At 52.5% G+C, this 19,194-nt stretch overlaps 1 protein-coding gene and 1 long non-coding RNA gene across 3 annotated transcripts in view; one reads left to right on the top strand and one right to left on the bottom strand.

The window, feature by feature from the left end:
- SH3BP4 (SH3 domain binding protein 4) overlaps nt 1-14,342 on the bottom strand; it is a 39,388-nt gene extending 25,046 nt beyond the window's left edge. Inside the window, exons 1-3 of one of the 2 annotated variants that reach the window (XM_069782156.1) lie at nt 14,228-14,314; nt 3,258-3,477; nt 2,334-2,400 (exon numbers count right to left, since the gene is read on the bottom strand). The gene's annotated coding sequence lies outside the window, so the exon portion shown is untranslated. Of the gene's footprint in view, nt 1-2,333; nt 2,401-3,257; nt 3,478-14,227 lie in introns of both variants that reach the window. The other variant, XM_069782155.1, reaches the window with a different exon arrangement.
- Nucleotides 14,343-14,955: 613 nt separating this feature from the next.
- On the top strand, nt 14,956-18,574 carry LOC138684997 (uncharacterized). The gene is made up of 3 exons (XR_011324216.1): nt 14,956-15,508; nt 16,117-16,229; nt 16,338-18,574. It is a non-coding gene; the product is annotated as an uncharacterized lncRNA (long non-coding RNA).
- Nucleotides 18,575-19,194: the final 620 nt, after the last annotated feature.

Raw genomic sequence — 19,194 nt, 5'->3', positions numbered from 1 at the left:
GATGTTAATTTGGAGTTCAAGAGCTGTCAAAAGCTGAAGCAACCAAGTCCCTGAAAAGCTGTGCTTCCCCAAGTGGAGACGATGACAGAGCTTCAACTGCAACAACACTTCAGAGCCCTGTCTCCATCACCCTTCACTAATTTAGTCTTTGTCTGATGGAAAGAAGTAGCTGTTCTCAGCTGAATTGCTGGTGCAATGCGCAGAGCCACGTGCTCTCCTTGTTCTCGGCTGCAATGTTGGGAAACCCGTCCCACCAGCGTGATCAGAGAAGGGCAGGCATAGGAAAGTCACTTGGGCTGCTGGCTGGGGAGGCTGGCACCATAACTGATGCAGTGACACACAGAGAGGACAAGAAAAAGCTCCAGAGATGAGCTAGCCCACCGGAGATGAGCTAGCTCCAACTCGCCCGTAGACCAACACATAGCCAAGTCCACACAGCTCTCCCTGCCCAAGTACTCGACCAAGACATATCTTCCCCACACTGACCACTTCCTCATGCAAAGAACATCAAAGACTGAAAAAAAATCGGTCCTGCTTGGTCCTCTGGACTTACCTGACCTGCTCATCACTTAAAAAGAGGGTGCTGCGTTCAAGACGCAGACGCTGCAGGCAGGATGGGCACGCAGCAGCCACCCATGGGTCACCCAAAAGGTGACTTTGTAAGCAGGCAGCAAGGACATGGCTGCAGCCCCCAGGTCAGCTGGACTTGCTCCTGACCTCGGTCAGGAGGTCCATTTTAGGAAAAAAAGCAGGGTTTTGTTCCCAGCTCGCTGCCTGAGCATGCCCACAGTCACCAAGCAGCCAGATTCTCTTACTAATGAATAAAACCTCTTTGGATTATCAAACTGAAGAACACATTCAAGCGATGAGCTCGTGCAAAAGCTTACCCTTGATTTAATGTTCTTACACACCTTGCTGATTAGTTCAGGTACTGATCTGTTGGTGGATTACACGATGCCTTCAGCTATGCTGAAAATGCTGACAGGAGCCAAAAACCATCACAGCCTGAGTTAGGCAGAAACAAAAGCAATCAGCACATTGCAATGCATTTCCTCAAACCAGTGGGTTTTTTTAAGCACTCGTCCTTGGTAAACATTTCCAAACCAGATTCCCCACAATACCTGGATTTAAGCAGCTTAACCGTTTGCTGGAGCTGATGGTCTCATAGGAAGGCAACATGAGGGGTTAAACTGGACTTCGGGTTGCTTGCTCCATGGGATGCTCCATGTTTGACCAAATCTCTAGACCATGAACCCATGTTGGGAAGAGGGCAAGCTCATTGAGAGCATCACGATACCTGGAGAGCAAACCCCCAGGTGATGATGCCATTCTGGAGGTGTGTGGCAAGAAGCAGACGTGAGGACAGATGCCTGCTCCAGCCCAGAGTGTGGATTAGGACTTGCTGTAAAACGCTCTGGTCTTTTGATTTGATCTCACCTGCAAATCCAGCAAGTTGCAGACTCACCCCAGAAAGCATTCCCGCTTCAATTCAGAGCATGCTTTTAACACCAGACTCATTACACTGGCACAAAAGACCCTGTGGCTCACTGCAGGCCGTTTTCGGCAGCAAAGTCCTTGCCTTAATTTAGATTAGGGCTTGTCCACAGGTAGGAATGAGCTTTCCAGGTGCAGGCACCCACCTCTGCCAGCCAGGAGGATGTTTGAAATAAACCAAAACAGGCTAGTGTTTATGCAACACAAGAGCAAACACCACACCTGCTTGTTTAATTAGTTACCCCTGAAATTAAAGCCCGTCAAACTGCACAGAGGCTTCGTGCAACCTGCAAATTAACTAGAGGGGAACGCAACCTGGGGGTGAGGGATGCCAGATATAATTCAAGCAGTGGCTTCAAGCACTTTCCATAACATCAACAGTGCCATGAAGGGAAAAACCCAAAATAACACCACCCACCCCATCTGTCTCTACTTCAGAGTTTGTTGTTTCGGTCTCGCCAGGTTAAAAGCCGCTCAATCCCATCATCATGGGTCAGATGGCTGATAAGAAACTGATTTCATCATTTTAAGACCTGAGCATTTATTGGAAGGGTTTATCTACAAAGTAAGTTACGCACTTTGAACTGTTTAGTTTCACGTCAGTTAAAAATGCATGAGGCCCTTGTCTGGACACTCTCAAAATTAATGTGGTATGAAATGAAAGCCCAAGTCCATTCTCATCAGCCTCCACCACGTGCAATGTCAAAGTTGTGCTGCTTCTCTGTGCTGGCACACAATCCCTAACAAAAAGGGTGAGGCATTTTGGGGAAAGATGCCCCTCTCTAGCAAGATGCTTGGGCACAGAAATAGTCATTTACATAAATTTGGCAAAATCTCACCTTTGCTCAAAATTGCTCTCGTTGCCAGACGAAGCAGAGTTGAATCTCAGACATGGTCTTTGCAGTGCTAGTCAACAGGCAAAATTAAAATGACACCTGAAAATCATCTTAAAAGCAATGGAAGATGGTTTTCCCTGCTTATAGCAGAGCTTTTGTGGTTGAGCAGAGTTGGTTTCTACAACTTTCTGCATTGCACTTCTTGCAAGCACAAAACACCCTCCCATATGCACATCAAACCACGGTGATGCATCTTCGCAAGGGCACCCCTTAAAAAATGGGCAACTCTAAGCCACCATGGTGGGAATATTTCCAAAAGGCAAGTTATGCCCTCTACACTGTCTCCAAGAAGTCAGCCCCAGGCGAGGCTGTAAGGAGATATACCTGCCCTTGCTTCTCAAGCCCAAGACATGAGGGCCCGAGGAACCTCAGAGCCTCCCTGTTTGAGCCTGAGCGCTGGGTGCTCCATTCATTCCCACTGAGATTTCAAAGGTAACAGACCACACCACCGCATTTCAGATTACTGCAGCTTGAATTAGGGGTGAAGCGTTATCAGCTGTGGTACGGGGTTGCCTTAGGCCAACACAAAAGCACCCGTATTAAGAGGAAAAAAGACAAAGCCATTACTGACAGCCAGGGAGGGGGATACAGAAAAGCCCAAAGCTTGTCCACTGTCTCTAGAAGAATGCTTCATTTTAGAAAGTAAGGACTAAAATCAGGTTAAAAAGCCCCACGTATTCAGGGACAGATGCTTTGGGTCAGCTGAACGTTGGGCCACGTGCAGCGAAGAACCTGCTCCGTTTATTGATTTCTATGGAAAGCAACTTCAATCCCACCACTAGCTCTGTTTCAAGGCTGCTTTGATAACCACGGTGATGTGTGTATTTTCATTTTGGCTCCATATCTAAAGAATGGGTTGGGATCTACAAGCAGCAGGCTTTTGGCTAGAGAAGACAACTCCAGGTACAACCAACTTGCCACCATCCACAGCCGTCTTCACCGACTCGCCTAGACAACACCTCCTTTTCTCAGCATCTTTCACAGCAACACCCCAGATTTTCTTCCCTGCAGGACCAAGCTCTTCCATATCTCAATGCCATTCGCATCCAGCAGTGCAGCAGATCTTGGTGCCAGCAATGGAGCAGCTCTGCAAGAAGAAGCAGAGGATGCAGGAAGAGCTTTCCAGGAGCTGGGGGATGCTCTCCAGCACAAGCAGCTGATTCCCACACGCAGCCTGAAGGACTTTGCTGTCAAAGGGGCCAGGGTCAGGCCAGAATTAGACACGCTCTTGATGGGAAAAGAGTGCCTAAATTTCAAACCAATGCTGATAGACTATTTTTTTTTTAATTAAAACTTGCCTGAAGTGACACATAAAAGAAGTGAAATCCCAGGCACAGCTGATGCACTAGGAGAGATTTATATTTAGAAGAACGACTTAAGTACCCAATCAACAGGAAGGAAATGGAAACTTTTTTGGCACTGTCCAGGAGAAAAGAAAACAAAAAGAGACACAGCCACGGCCACCCATTATTACTAAGGGCAACATCCACTGGCATTTTAGCCTCCCAACTCTCCACATTTACACTGAATTCAGCTTTTTTTCCATGCACAATCCCAGTAAACAACATTTACAGCTCACAGAGCCCACATAAAGACTATCAAACAAAACACATCATGTGCATTCACAAGACAGCTGGCATTATTATTACTTTTAATTTAGTGCTTACTACTGTCAGCTTCATTTTCAACAGGACAACTAACAACATGTTAGCACTTCAGCATAAAGCAAATATACTGAGGGGATAAAAAAAAAAGCCATTTCCAATTTTTGCAGACTGAAGTTTTAAGATAAAGCAGAGCACCTACATAAAATATAATCCTTCAAAATCTGCTGCTTCTTCTGCCACATCATTCATTTGGGAGCTTTTAGTTCAGAAGTCAGAGATGTGCTTAGGCGGATATCCGATCATTTCCTGGGCCTCATCCCAAATTTCTCTAACATTACTCACTTTTTTTGTGCAGGAAGAGGGATGAGGACTTTATACGTAAAGGCAAAAGGGAGAAAGAAGCATTTGCAGCACTATGTAGGAATTATAATGCTTAGGCTCAGACCTCTGGGTCCAAATGATTCCCACATATCCCATCCACAAAGGGAGAAAGAAATTAGGCTGATGCTCGGACTCCTCTGCCTTTGCACTGCTTGGGACCTGGGGATGAGCTGGGACCTCCCCAGACCACCCAGGTGGGACCCCCCAGCACTGGGCAACAGATGCTCAGCCCAAAGGAAGATGCTCTGCCTACAAACATCCCAGCAGCAACCAGCAGCATCACCTCCTCCTGCCAGCCCCCCCTCAGGGAATTACCCTCTGCCCTGCTTCAACAAGCTGAATTGCCTCAAAGCAGCCTTAAGCCAGGAACCACCTGCCCTTTCCCAAAGCAAAACACCTCCCCTTCCCCCCCAAGCGAGTGAGGGGACCATCTGATGCAGCACTGGCATCACCGTTTTCAAGTCACAATCCCTTAAAAATTAGGCCAAACTGCAAATATTTTTATTCCTTTTATCCTGCCTGACTGCAGGGCAATCGGACACACCGATATACTCGCCCACCCCCCACCCCAAATGCACTTCTGAAGTGATTTTAGAGCCCATTTTTGGAGGCACGGGCATCACGACTGCAGAGACCATGGTTCAACCCTCAGATTGCGTGAACCCAGGCAATGCTGATGCTCCATGCCTCAGTTTCCCCCCAGCGTTATCCACTGGTACCCAAACCCTTCAGGACACGCATCCCTCCCCGTTACTTAAAGGATGCATCTCTGCCTGCCTGTGCTGGGGCTTCCCATCATGGCCAGGTAGCAGGAAAACCGGCAGCAGCATGGCAGGCAGCTTTCCCCTGGGATGCCTGCAAGGTGAGGGTTTAAAACAGGGGTCCATGCATGGAGGTAAAGCCTGGACAGAAAGGTCACCCCCACTGCGGAGCAATTGCAGGGAGGGGGTTAAACACTCGCCCTCCCCAAATCCCCTCTGCAGGGCCCTGCATTCCTCTGCTCAAACAGCGTGCTGGGCTAAAGCTTTTTTTGCTCACTGTTTCCATGCCTGGTCATGTCCTGCATCCTGGATTTGGTGAACATTTTAATAGCTCCTATTAATAGGCAGAGCAGGATCTGGAGAGGCACCAGCTGCTCTGGCCAGTCACACCTCCAAGGAGCTGCAGGGCTGTCCTGCTGCAGGGCAAGGTGCTAAAAACCGAGGCAGAGGAACAAACAAACAAACAAAAAAGTAAGCCCTGCTTACCCAAAAGCATTTGGGATCTGCACTTAATGCCAACATGCCATTTTTTACACATCTCCTGGAAAAACATCTCCCATTCCCTGCAGGTCCAAGAGCAGGGATGGTGGATGTGCTGGAGACCGCAGCATGTTCCCCAGGGACTCGAATGAGTCGGGGGGATGCGTGTGTGCCCCCATCATCAGGATGGAGTTGCGACCTTGTTTCACGGGATCTCACCAAGCGCTGCAAGAGTCCAGATGGACCGTCTGGCTAATTGAGTTAATTAAAGCGTTTTTCGGCAGCTATTAACTTTCAGGCGCGCCGCTCCAGAGCGGCTCCAGCTCCCTCCAGGGAGCATGGGCCACACCTCGGGAGCAGCAGCAGAGATGGAAAAAATTACTTGGAAGTGCTTACTGATGGCACTGAGCTGTTTCTCAGCAGCATTTGCTGACTCCAAGCAACTTAAAAAATAATTTAAAAAAAAAAAAAGACCCCAAATGCCCCAAAACCCAGAAACCCCCCCAAACCTTCATTTATTTTGCACCTCCAGGCTGAACAGGACAGACTCCACATGCCCAGCGGAGCTGGAGAAGACCCAGGCAAGGCAAGGCTGTAGTGGATGGATGCACGGGAGGAGACCCACCACCCTGACGTCCCATACCCAGAGCATCTTTCCCTTGGTCCGGTGCAAAGCAGACGTGATAAGCTCCGGGAAGCAAGCAACGCTGCCCGTAACTCCTAGGATGATAAGCTGGTCAAGGCCAGAGCCGGCAGCATGGGCTATCCATTTTGCTGACGAGGTAATCGCCATCTCCTAGGGACAGTAAACACTTTGTCTGTTTGCTGCCCTTGCCCAGAGATAACCAAGCAAAACGTTTGTGAAGGCCAAAAGAAAGGCTTGCCTTGTGGCTGCTGCTGTTTTGCTCCCTGACAAGGATGGCTGCTGCAAAGTGCTGGAAAGGAGCCGTGTCCCAGGAAGCTGGTATTAAAAAAAAACCAAACCAAACCAAACCCACCCAAAAAACAACCCACCCTGTTGCTGGGGACCGAGTGCTTTCATCCCCTTTCTGCAAAAAAACCTACTTGTCCTCCTCCATCCGAGCAAACATGGGATGAATGCCTACAGAGGTACCACCCGTACAGAGGCTGCTCCAATAAATCTGCAGCCAACAGCATCCATAGGCAAGGAGGAGCCAGCGCTCAGGAAGACAAGATGCGGGACACCCCCCCCATCTCCTCTCTTTTTGCTGGATGCACCCCCCCATCCCCTCCTCTCCTTTCGCAGGACGCACCCGTGCATCTCCTCCTCTCCTTTTGTGGGACGTACCCCCCAATGACTTTTTTTCCTAACCCCAAACCCAATGAATTGCAAAAGACCGGTTGCTCCCAGCACACATGCAGTAGGAAATATTCCCTGCACTTTCTTACAGACTTTAATAGCTCAATCTGCACCAAAGGTGCAGGCACACGCACAGAAAAAAATACTAAGGATGCTTTTTGTGAGCAAGGGGGTAAAAAAAGCATGGAGGGGTTTGGGGCAGGAGGCACAATGCTTGGGGGAGAGAGAAGAGCAATTTCCAAGGCTCAGTTTGCATGCACGCTGCCGGCTGGGAAACGCTTCTCATGCCTGCGGAGAGCAACCCCACCCCGGCACAGCTAATCTGATGGCAGGTTTTCAATGCCGCAGCCAGGATGCGAGGGGCTGGGGAGGGAGGCTGGCGAGGGGGGAGAGAAAGCAAGGAAATGCCACAGAGGTGAGGACGCTTTTTCTGGCCGGGCGAAAGCTTGTTTTGTTTCCCTCCCTTCAGCTAGCTGCCATTTTCCGGAAGCTGGATCAGTTACAAAAAAATAAAAAGTTTCTCTTTGTTTAATTATAGCTGCGGTAGCCCTTGCGCCGAGGGACCCAGCGTCCCCCCCGGCTGCTCTGGGAACGGATGCGAACGAAGATGACAGCATGGCGGCAGGGAATAACAGGGGAGTTAAAGCTTTAACGTCTCCCAGAAAGACGTGACCCCAGCTCAAACAGATTATTTTTACTCCCGGAGGTATGTGAGACCTGGGAGGCTTCGGTCTCAATTCCCTGTGTGACCACCACATCGGTTATTCAAATTCCTGCTCTTTATGCTCCTTTCCTCCACCCTTTACCTGGTGTAGGTGTCTTCTAGATGGACAACTCGAGCATCTTCACCCACCACACCGAGCAAACCGACGGACACTCCAGCCAGCCCTGGTGCTTGCTGAAACCACGTCTGCACTGATGCCAACCTGCAGCCAAGAGGTCCAACTGACCCCATCTGTGGGCTTATTCCAAATTCAACCCCCCTGACTCAACGTAACATGGCTCGTGCTCCCTCCCCGAGCCCCAACACTTTGCTGGTACAATGCCATCAGGCTGGCAGTGCCGAGCAGAACCTGCTGTGGGCCACCGTCACAGGGGACCATCACAACTGGCAATGAACCCTGCAAAGTCCTCACCGGGCTCACCAGCAGCTAACGGCGGCAGCGACTGTCAAACGTCTCCTGCCTTGCTCTTCCACTGACCGAGCCGGGGATGCACCATTGTTCAACTCCGAAAAAGCCTTTTCTGTTCCTAAGGAAACAGCCAGCGTCGTTCCAACAAGGCCACACACCATGCAAACGCTTTCCCCCTAAAAGATGACCTAAAGCACTTTATACAGGCAGCTGCTGGATCTACCCCCGGAGAGCAAGCCAGGGAGAAGGAAAGGATAGCTTTGCACTGGGCTCGTTTGCAGCACAGGATGAGCAACCCAGGCTAACAACTACATACCACAGCCGCGTCTCTTTGCTGTGTCGAAAGGGTGTTTTCTGGAGTCAGCTAGAAAACATCTGGTTTTGCTTCGTGGCAGCAATCTCCCCCCTTGAAAATGATGGGATACTCCCCAGGGCAACCCTCCCACAGGGCAGGAGGAGGGGGCAGAGGAAGCAACCTCAGAGCCTGCAGAGAACTGTGAAAAGGAAGGGCTTTCGCATTATTTATTATTATTATTATTGCAGCTTTCCCCCCGTCATTTAACAGGACTACAAACCAGACGTGCGTTACTGTCCCTCCAATTTGTGCAAAAGCACCCAGATGATGAAGCAACACAGGAGAGATTAAAAAAAAAAAGTGACTCAGCCACCTTCCGCCTTTGTATTTTAATATGTACAGGTTTGAGGCTACGAAGTTGCTCTCACATCCATCATCTGCACATGCAGACAGCGTGCGTCAGCCGAGCCGTCACCGGTGAAGAGATGGGATGCAATGTGCACCGCCTTCTTGCTGATGGGTCTGAAGCAACACCTCGTCCCGGCAGAGCAAGAGCACCTATTCACGTAGGAGCATGCAGGAACATTTAGCCTTAGGACCTGCAAATTCATTTTCTTCTATCGGTAATGAGAGCGTTACGCTCCCCAGCAGCCCATTGATATGCCAGCTGGGAATGACTACCTCTCGGCACTGAAAATAAACCCTTGCACAAATCCAAATGAAATCAGCAGGTTAAAAATAGAAATATTTCACATGGGGGCTGGGGGGGACTGGCCAAGGGGTTCATAACGGAGGAGCAGCAGACTGGCCAGCCCAGCCCATAGACACTGCTAGGCTTCCACCAAGAAATGGGATTAAAGATAATAGATGCTGCTTGTGGGACACCAGTGATTTCTTCAAAAAACATGCAACTCACCCAAAATGTCAACATGCCTAGCAGACGACAAAAATGTGAATCCAAGGACAGGATGAAAGAGAGTTGGAAGTTTTCTGGTCCGCTCTTTGACCCATCAAAACCCAACTTCACCCTGGAAACACCATCAACATGCACAGGGGAGCGTGGCTGCCTGCCGGACCTGCAAACCAACCAGAGCACTGAAGGGGTTTCATGAGCTCCTTCATCCTCCTGTTGCTGTGAGCCATCAGAATACACCCCTCTCCATACTCCCATGCTTTTCTTTACAAGCCCAAGGGAGCAGAAATACACTGAAATCATTTGACTCCAATCACCACCAGGAGAAATTAAGGACCCTAGGCTGCAATGAGGACCCTAGGAGGTGATAGATGCCACAGGTATCCTCAAAAATTATCGCTCAGCGTGGTTCTGCAGATGGTTGCGGTGTTCCTGGAACCAGCACATCACTCGAGCACTCAACGAAAACCAGATGTGACCATCTGACCTGCTGGGAGCAAGTCTCTCCGCCTCGTTTAGAAAGCCAAGGCTCTGTGCTGGAAGGAAAGGGGCTTGTCAGGACATGTATGCGCCCACTGGAGGACCTGCTCTCATCAGCCAAAGTTACAGGTCCTGCAAGTGCTTTCTCCTTTTTTATTCTTAAAACCCGAACATTACTTATGGCCACAAAGTGAGCTCAGGCTGCAATTTGCACTTTTGAATTTAATAAACCCCGCAGCTTCGTAATTAAGCAAGGCTGCCCTTGCATCCCCATACCGACCCTTCAGGTCCTTCAGGGAGACAAACCAGACCCATCATCCCCATGAGGAGCAACCCTCCTGCTGCCCCCCAGCACACCCCAGGGTTTCGCTGCCCCGCTGGGGTTTGCTTCCAAGTCATGTCCGTGGCAGGCAGCAGGTTTTTCCCCGTGCCAGCTCCAAGAGGTCCGCGTGCTCCCTGCCCCAGCCAAGGCTGGCACGGTGCTTTTGACGTCCTCTTAACAATGACAGCCCTGTGCCCAAACACTGGCCCCTTAGCAGGGTTAATGCAGGGATTGTTTGCGCCGTGCTTGCAAGAAGAGAGCAAAAGCAAACCATCCTCCGCTCGCAGAGGGACTAGGAGCACTCAGGTCCTGAGTGGAACGATGGGGGACTCGTTTTGTGCTTTTTAAGCTAAAACCTCATTCTACAAATTTTAGGGAGCTGCCTGGATGGGTCCGTCAGCTGGTGCTGACAGCGGAGATGCCTCCTGTACCGCACCGGGGCATCATTCAGAGGGCAGGGCACCCCAGGCAGCACCCAGCTTTGCGGCCGCACATTGCTCTTGATAAACACCTTGCTGAAGCCATCATCTTCCACCCCAGGCTGTCCCTTTGGAAGCCTACATAAAATCCCCTGCAACAAACCCACCAGCCTGGCACTGGGCCTGGGGGTATCACCGCAACACAAGGAGCAAGCTATCTGTTTGGCATCCACAGCGACGCACGCATGACACTACCGAAGCCACCTATGAAACCTGACATTTGCCCCTGTCCCGTTGACTCTAGGAGGTCCCGACCAAGCAACTTTTAAGAGCAAACCAGACCAAAAGCCCTGCAAGGATGAAGCACTGAAGAACATTTCGCTGTATATATTGCAATGTATATATTCCACTTCATAAGCACAAATATATTTTCCATCAGATTGAGGCCCCTCTTTCAAACCTGGCTTGCCGCTGGTCACTCGCGAAGCCAACACTTGGCTACAAAACTCCTCCAAGAGTTGCCATCCACAGCCAATGTGCAAAAGATGCTCAAGCCCTCTGCTTGGGGAACCCCTCCACCGCTGTGAACACCCCCTCCACGATGCTGCTGGGTGCCTAAACACCCAGTGAGGACCACCCTTGGTTGAGCAGCGTCACAGCCAGCTCTGTCAACCCTTTGCAGCGATGGCAAACCTGACCTGCTGGAAACCCATCCCACCTCCTTAGCATCTCCCAGGGAGGCTCCAGGGCAGTCTGCAAAGCTTGAGTGTTTTCAGAATGGGTTTTGGAAAGGAGAGAAAAGGCAGGTGCCAAACCTAAGGTTGAGAGACTCCGAGGTGAGGTTATTTGCATTCGTTTCTGTTTCAGCTGCCGTCAGAAATCCACCCACCAAACCAGGTGATGCAACTTTCAGACCTCTTGAAAATAAGAAGAATAAGGAGGATGCAAATTCCCCTTCATGTCCTGACCTCTACAGCTGCTAGCTCCCTTTGCATAGGCAGGCTTCTGTGATTAAAAGCTTCTTGCCGTACTTAAAATGTTTTTCTCATTTAAAAAAATGCAGTGTCTAAACCACCTCCTTAACATAGATACAAGCTCTTCTGAACAACCCCACCAGGCTAAAATAAATATTTTGCTTCACAAATAGTTTTCCTCTCATTAAAATGAAAACATAATTAGGATGTCAAGCACAGAGGCAAGCAACGGCTGCAATCACTCCACGCAGCACCGCGCTGCTCAGGCTTTATTTGATTAAAAGTAACGACGCTGCTATTTTTGAAAAGCATGCTCTCTTCCACAGCCCAACCAGAGTTATTTTGGAAACATATATATGGAAAGCTGGCATCTTTGCCAGCAAAAAATCCCCACCCGGGAAGACACACGCTCAGCGGAGGCTGCAGGTCCACAGCACGCGGCACCAGTGAGCATCACGGGCAACTGCATCCTCTTGCTGCTCGTGGCCAGGGGGTTAAAGCTCCCCGTAGGAAGAGCACAGTGACCCTGGGCGAGTGCCTAAACGCTGGAAAGGGTGAGAGAAAAGGAGAAAAGAGAGGAAAAGGAGAAAAGGAGGGAAAAGGTGCTACTGGAGATGTCACATGAGGGCACCTGTGCAAAGTCTGGTGCCGAAGCTGCCGCGTGGGAGAAAAAGCCAGGATGAGACGCAAATGTTCAGAGCTACAAGACATCCCTGGAGGACATTACTCTTAGTATTAGGGTTTTTTTGTTGTTGTTGTTTTTAAGCAAATCTGAGCATCCCGTTGCTGCAGTTAGGCAGTAGGAAATAAAGGATAAGTCCTTCTTCCAGAGCGGAGGAGGATGTTTCGCTATCTAGACACAGATGTCAACACAACGTGTATCCCCCTCCAACTTCCACCCAAGCTGCCGCTCTGCTCGTTAAGAGCCATAACTTAATAATTGCAAATCTCAGGTAGTGTTAGCCAGGAAGGGCAGGCTGGGGGGCAGTGATGGCCATTATACATGCTTCCTCAGCATCCCCAATGCCAGAGCTCGGATGCTGCACTAGGCATTTGCATGCTTTTGCATCCCACACCCCTCTACACCTCTGGGTCCATAACAGGCTTCGGTGCAACATGGCTTACCTAGGCACAAAACCACATCACGGTTGCCACCATCCTGCTTTGTACCGAAGTTGCTCCGAGTGTAAGGATCGCCAAGCTGCCCTTGTGGCTGAGGCATTTACTCCTGAACAGCTTTATAGCCAGGGATCCCCCCAAAACCCCAAAAGGTATCCCAGTACCTGAGCCCAAGGCTGCAACACGTCACCACCGGTTCATGCCTCCCCGTAACACACCTTCTGCACAAGTCCACCTCTCCTGCCGAACGCTGTCCTGCGAGCAACGCTGCTGCAGCAACCGCCGTAAACCAAGCCTTGAATAGCATCCCCTGCTTGCAAAACAAACCCCCCCGCCCCGGGCACTCAGCAAGGAGCAAAAAGGTCAGCGACCCCATGACATCAGCGAGCCTCGACTGGGCAAACCCTTCTGGAAAAAAGAAATGCCGGTACAATGTTGTTAAAAAAAGCCCCAAACTCCCAGGGAACAGCCCACCCGTGGCCGATGAGATAAGAAAGGAAAGAAAAGCCAGCCCGGCCTTCTCCAGCCTCAGCTGGAAGACATCACGGCAAGTTTACGGGCCAGACACATCAGGAAACGCTTGCACATAGTCCCCGGAGTCCACCCGGTCGCACCGCCGTGCTAAAAGCCCCCGGCGTCCACCCGGCTGGCCAGGGTTCCCGCTGGGTGCGGGGTTGCCAACCCTGGGACCTGACCCCCATCGCCTCGCCCCGTCCCCTCCTGGCACCACCGGCGGGACTTGGGGGACAACAGGCAGGCTGCTGGGGCCAGGCTAGCGAACACAAAGCGCTTGCAGGGTGGCTAATGCGCGGGCAGGCGGGCAAGCCCCCCTAAAGCACGCGATGCTCGGGGCGCAACCAAAAGTTTCTCAGGTCCGTGGGGCAGCAGGAGCGGGAGTGGGGCAGACTGCCCAGAGCACGCGCTGCTGAGGTGGTTCCCATCTTGTGCAAGCCAGGCTTGCACGGTGCTGGCACATCGGGCTTGCATGTGTGCGCGCACTTCCACAGTGCACGCACTTCCACAGTGCACACGTGCAGACAGCAACGCCGGCTCGCAGGGCGATGCCCGCACACACAGCGTGCACACGCGTATCGCCCGCACACCCCGAACCCGCAGCAGCACAGCGTTGCACACGCACACTCGCGGGGCACCGCACACGCTCGCAGAGCGTTGCACGCTTACACAGACCGCACGCTTACTTGCACGGCACCGCACGCGGCACACCCCCCCCACCCCCCCCGCACGGCGTTGCACACGCACGCCGACCACACGCACCCTTGCACGGCGGGCGGGCACACGCCGTTGCACACCCGCGCGGCGCAGCCGGTCCCGGAGCTCCCCACGCCCTAACGCCGCCCGGCCGGAGCAGCCGGAGGCGCGGAGCCCCGCTGCCCACACCGACCGACCGACCGACCGTCGGACGCCGCCTCCCAGCGCTCCCAGCCGGCCGGGAGAGGTCAGGGTTGGGGGGGAGGACGACGCACGACTCCCGCCGCTCGCCCGCCCGGCGCCGCCGCCACAAACTTTTCCCCGCCGGCGGGGCGGCACCGGCAGCCCCCGGCGGAGCCGCAGACGGCGGGAGAGCCGCTCCTCACCGGCGGTGCCCCCCCGCCCCGGCAGCGCGGCGCTTACCTGGGACCGGGACCGGGACCGGGACCGCGACCCGACCCCGCTCCGGGCTCGCGCCTCCCTGCCCGGCACGGGCCGCGCGCGCGCCGCCCGCCCCGCGCCGCGCCAGCAGCGCTGACGTCAGGGGGGCGGGGCCGCCGGCGGGAGCCGAGACCGTCCGCGGGGGGGGCGGGGCGGGGGGGGTGTCGGCGGGGGCGGGGAGCGGCCGCGTGCAAAGGGGCGGGGGTGCGCGTGCAAGGCTGGGCGCGTGCAAGGCTGGGCGCGTGCCGCTGCGCCGGCGGGGAGCGCGGGTCCTTCTGGGGAGCACCCCTTCGCAAGGGGGGAGGGGGGTGTCTGGGGCACAACGGGCCGGGGGGAGGGGGTGTCCTCGTGCAAGGGGCGGTGCTCGTGCAAAACGGGCGTGCGGGGGGCAGCCGTGCAAAGCGGGCGTGCACGAGGGGCGTCGGAGCACGCTGTGCAAGAGGCAATCCTCGCGCAAACCGGGCGAGCGCGGGGGCTTTGTGGGTGGGTGCGGACCGGGCAATTTAGGGTTTGGGGTTTTGGGTTTTGGGTTTTTTTTGCATTTTCGTGCATTTTTGTAAAGGGAGGAAAGCCGCGTGGAGCAGTCTGTGTGGAAGCTCGCTGTGCTGTGCCGCATCCCTGTGCTGTCTGGGACCGGAGCAAAAATCCCCCCCCCCAGGGCTTCTCGCCCGGGATGGGAAAGACCGGAATTCCTGCAAGAGGGGAGAAACATGGAGGAAAACGCTAAACCAAATCTTTATTCGCAATAAAGCAACAAGTTGCGCAACCCAATTTCTTGAGTTAACAACGGTTCAAGAAGGCAGCTTCAAAGCTTGCAGTGGCTCTGACCCCAACGCAGCCAAAGCCAAAAAAAAAGCCTTTGTGCTCGTTACAACCCCACGGACTAATTGAGCCTCCCACCACCCTGGCGCTGCCTGGGGTTGCGCTGCCCGGCTGCGTTAGGAAATGGGGTACCAGGAGCAAGAAACGCAACAGGTCGGGGACAGAGGCACCGTGCAGCTGGAGACGGTGGCCGCGGTACCATCACGGTGGCCACCTCGTGTTGGAAGGCCCCTGGGAAAAGCAGCTGGGCGAGAAATATTGGGGCGAGCGGGTCTTGTACGCAGAAGGGCCCGGGCTATGTGAGCCGCCGCTCTTCCTACACCCTCCTTGTTTTTTCCTGGGTTTAATCGGGATCCGATGATTAAATTTCCTCTTCCTGGTGTTGGCTCCTCCTGCGCCCAAACTTCCAGCGCCGCAGAAGGAGACGAGGTTTTCGCCAGGGTGAGATGAAAGCGGGGCAGGCAGCCGGGGCTGCTGCGAGTCCTTGCGCAACCGACCCCCCTCCCTGGTGTCAGCCGGGGCTCCCCGGCCTCATCCAGCCCTTTCGCTGGCTTCGTTTAGCGAACGCAAACGAAACGAGCCGTGTAACCACTTCAAGGCACCCTTGGGAGCTCGTTTCTGTTGCATTGTTTCGGGAGGTTTGGGGTTTGTCAAAGGAAAGCTCCCCGCAGCCGGATGGCCCGGTTCTCTAATTGCAACGGGGCATTTTCATCTCGCTTTGCTGGGGGAAACGGTTCAGACGGCACCTGTGAATGTGGGGTTTGCCAGCAACACCGGGGTGCAGCCGGGCTGGGTGCTGCTCCCGTGCTGGAGGCGGGTGCTGTGTGTGTAGCGGGGCGCTGCTCCCGTCTGCACCTTGGCACCAAGCCTGGGGCACCCAGACCGAGGCGCTCCTGTTCCCTCTGCTTCTGCACGTGTTGTGCAAAACTCACTAACAGCATTATTTGAGCTGCTGATTTATTTCTCTCTGACATCCTTCATCTGATTTCATATCTTTCTGATACAGCAAAGTCCGAAATTACTTGTCTTATTAAATGTTTTTATATTAGATATACTAAAGTATCAAATCTTGCTATGGAAACAGCTTCCAATACCAACCAGCTGATGTTTCACAACGTTTATTGTCCTGCTTCACTCTTAAATGAATTAGTCTGTGTCAGAGGTAAATCACACTGTTCTCTCCCATCCCTGACAAAGTTTGAATAGACTTTTTTTCTTTGCCTCCCAAACCCCAGTTTATTCTTACTCATTTTGATCTTTTCCTAAATAGCTTGAGCCCTGAGAAGTGACGGTGGTGATCTCTGGATCGTCCCAAGCTGGCGCCTTGAGTGGCTTTGGGGACAAAAGTGTCTTTTCCGAGGAGCTGGCTGCGGGGCTGGAGGAGGCGTACGTGCATCTACAGTTTCAGCTCAGCTGGCCTCGTGATCCCTCTGTGGTAAACCCACATCTCCAGGTGGTAAAACTGCACTTGAACTGTCGACTTAATTGAAAATCAACAATTTATGCACGACGACCACTGCCCATCCTGGGAGCTGCTTTCCCCACGCTGAGGATGCACATTAGGCACCACTGCTGGTGGGGAAGGTCTGGCCGAGCCTGGGGTGGAGGGATGAGCATCCCATCCTGCATCTCATCCCCCTCTCTGATTTGAAACAAGTATTTTGCAACACCCAGAAGAAGCTCAGCGCAATAAGGGGCTGGGAGTTATTTGGTTGCAGGGTGGGTGCTGCACGTGGCAGGGACCAAAATCGGTGGGTACGGAAGAAGATGCTCCCCCAGCATCCTTCCAGCAGGCACTGGTGTGGGCTGCCCCTGGGCTCCCGCCTCCCTGCCCTGCTCCTACCCCTCTCCTGCCTGCTGCCTTCTCCTGCCGCGTTCCCTCCACTCCCACTGCGACCGCAGATTGCCGGGAGAGAGCCGGGCATGCCGGCACGGCGGCAGAGCCATCCCACCTTTGGATGTGTGCCACTCCCGTTTCCCCTGCCAGGAAGCCATACCGGTGAGCAATTAGACCCGGACAGGATGCCCTAACGAGCTCAGGCTTTTATACGGTGCTGGGAATTAATTTTGCAGGAATTCCATGTTAAAGTTCAGTTCAAGACTTTCTCTGTCCATTCGCCTATGGTGTTTCTGAAGCACTTACACAAAACTGAATGGTAATTGTCTCTGTTTGCCTAAATAGTGCTTAGGAGAAGGGTTGGTCCGGGATGACGTGCCCGTGACTCAGATACATGAGTGTCTCCAGCTCTTTCAGAAAGAGAAGGAATCATCTTTGCTCTGATGCTGCCTTTGAAATTGCAGATAGAAGCTGGACATCTGCTTGTCTTGGAGGAAAATACTGAAACGAGCTGCTCTGCAAATGAGCCCAGGTCTGATGAGCACCGAACCGAGCAGCACCGAACCGAGCAGCACCAAACCCCTCGCTGGGGCTGAGGGCACAGGAGGATGCTCTTGCAGGTGCAGTGGTGGCTCAACCACTAACGTTGAGCTCCTGAAACCTCGCAGGTGGGAGTGTTCCCAAACCTAAGCCTAATAAAGCCTACTTCCTGAATGGAATCTTAATAAAATCCCTTGGTGGGAGTGTCCGAGCTCCCGCTGCAGCCCGCATTTGTTGCAGCCTGTTGCTATGCGCTAGAAGGAGCGCTTTTTCCATGATCCTCCAATTTTGGTAGGAGTCCAGCAAATCCCTTTGCCCGTATCATGCTATAGATTGCTTTCTGGAGCTGGGGAAGAGAGTGCTTGGCTGCCAAGGTACGTTTAATAATGCTTCATTAGTACAGCGAGCCCGGCAAACTCCCTGGGGTGAGCTCTTCCCAGGCCAATCTTCCCCTTGCTGCGAATTAATTACAGCCATGATGGTTAATGACGAGGGAGAGGGATAGGGATAGCTGGCGGTTTTTCATGTCCCTCTTGGTTCGTGCTGTACCAAGACAGATCTCCTATGGAAGTGGGTGGCAGAGCTATTGCTGCCTTCCTGGGAAGCAGTGGCTCTTTTTTTATTTGCATCCCTTGGCAGGGAGCAAGGCAGGCTCTGGAGCGTTGCTGACATAGGTGGCACTTACAGGTGTTTGAACTCTGGTCTGGGTACTTGGGTTTTATGACTAGGATAAAGTAAATAAAGGATTCAGACAAGATTTATTTTGTAGGTATAAGTTTCTTGCTTCAAAACCAATTACCCACAAAAGTTTCTAATAAATAAGTCTCAGTGCATTTGGAACTGGCAAACAAAACATTGTCTTCCTTCTGCCAGATGCCCCAAATGGATTTTTTCTGCTTTATTTTCTGAATTAGATTACACTGGGCTGTAATGAAAGCAGGGCAGATTTACTCCTCTGACACTCATCTCTGCTTCAAACGTACATTTACCTGATTTGTTTTTGTAGCTGGAGTCTGGAGGATTTTTTTCCATTCCTTCCTCAGCCACATGCTGTGAACATTACACAATGTCTCCATCCATTGCAATGGCTGAAGGCGAAAGCAGCAATTTCCTACGCTGTATTTGCAAGCCTGGCCCCTACTTTTGCTTTTCCTCAAGACTCCCAGCACAGCATCCCCCAGACATGTTTGCTGGGTTAACGACTGCATTGCAGCAGGTGAGTACCCCCTCCCTTCATAAATTTGGGGCCATGTTGGTGCCAAAGGGGGAGGGAAGTTGTGGCATGGGGAGGCTGCAAGTCACCCATGACTGCTGTGCAAACCACTCAGCCCTCGTGTACGGTGTTTGTAAGGTGAAGGTAAACAGCCAGCCAGGTGACGATTGCTTCCTACTAATAACAGGGATTAGTTTTTTTAAGCCTGATGAGGAAGTGCGCAAAGCAAATGACAGGGCTCCCGGAACAGCTTTTAATTTCTTTGGCTGCCTGACATCGGCTGACTGACTGAATGAATGAATGAATGGACAAAAGCAAGCAAAGAGTTGGAAGTGAGAGAGAAAAGATTCCCAGAGACCAGCCTTGCACCTTATCCAGTCCTCAAGGTAAAATCTACAGCATCCTTCCACCCTGCTGCCACCGTCCTCAGTTTTGCAGCAGCCTTGCACACTGTTCCTGCCCCCGTGCATCCCTCATCCTTGCCATTGTGCATCAAATGGTGCAACTCTTACCTGCAGCTCACTCTGCCCTGTGGGG

Source organism: Haliaeetus albicilla, chromosome 4, assembly GCF_947461875.1.
Source record: "Haliaeetus albicilla chromosome 4, bHalAlb1.1, whole genome shotgun sequence".
Lineage (NCBI taxonomy): Eukaryota > Metazoa > Chordata > Aves > Accipitriformes > Accipitridae > Haliaeetus > Haliaeetus albicilla.
Note: the sequence above shows the minus strand (reverse complement) of the source record. Positions and strands in the feature narration are given on the sequence as shown.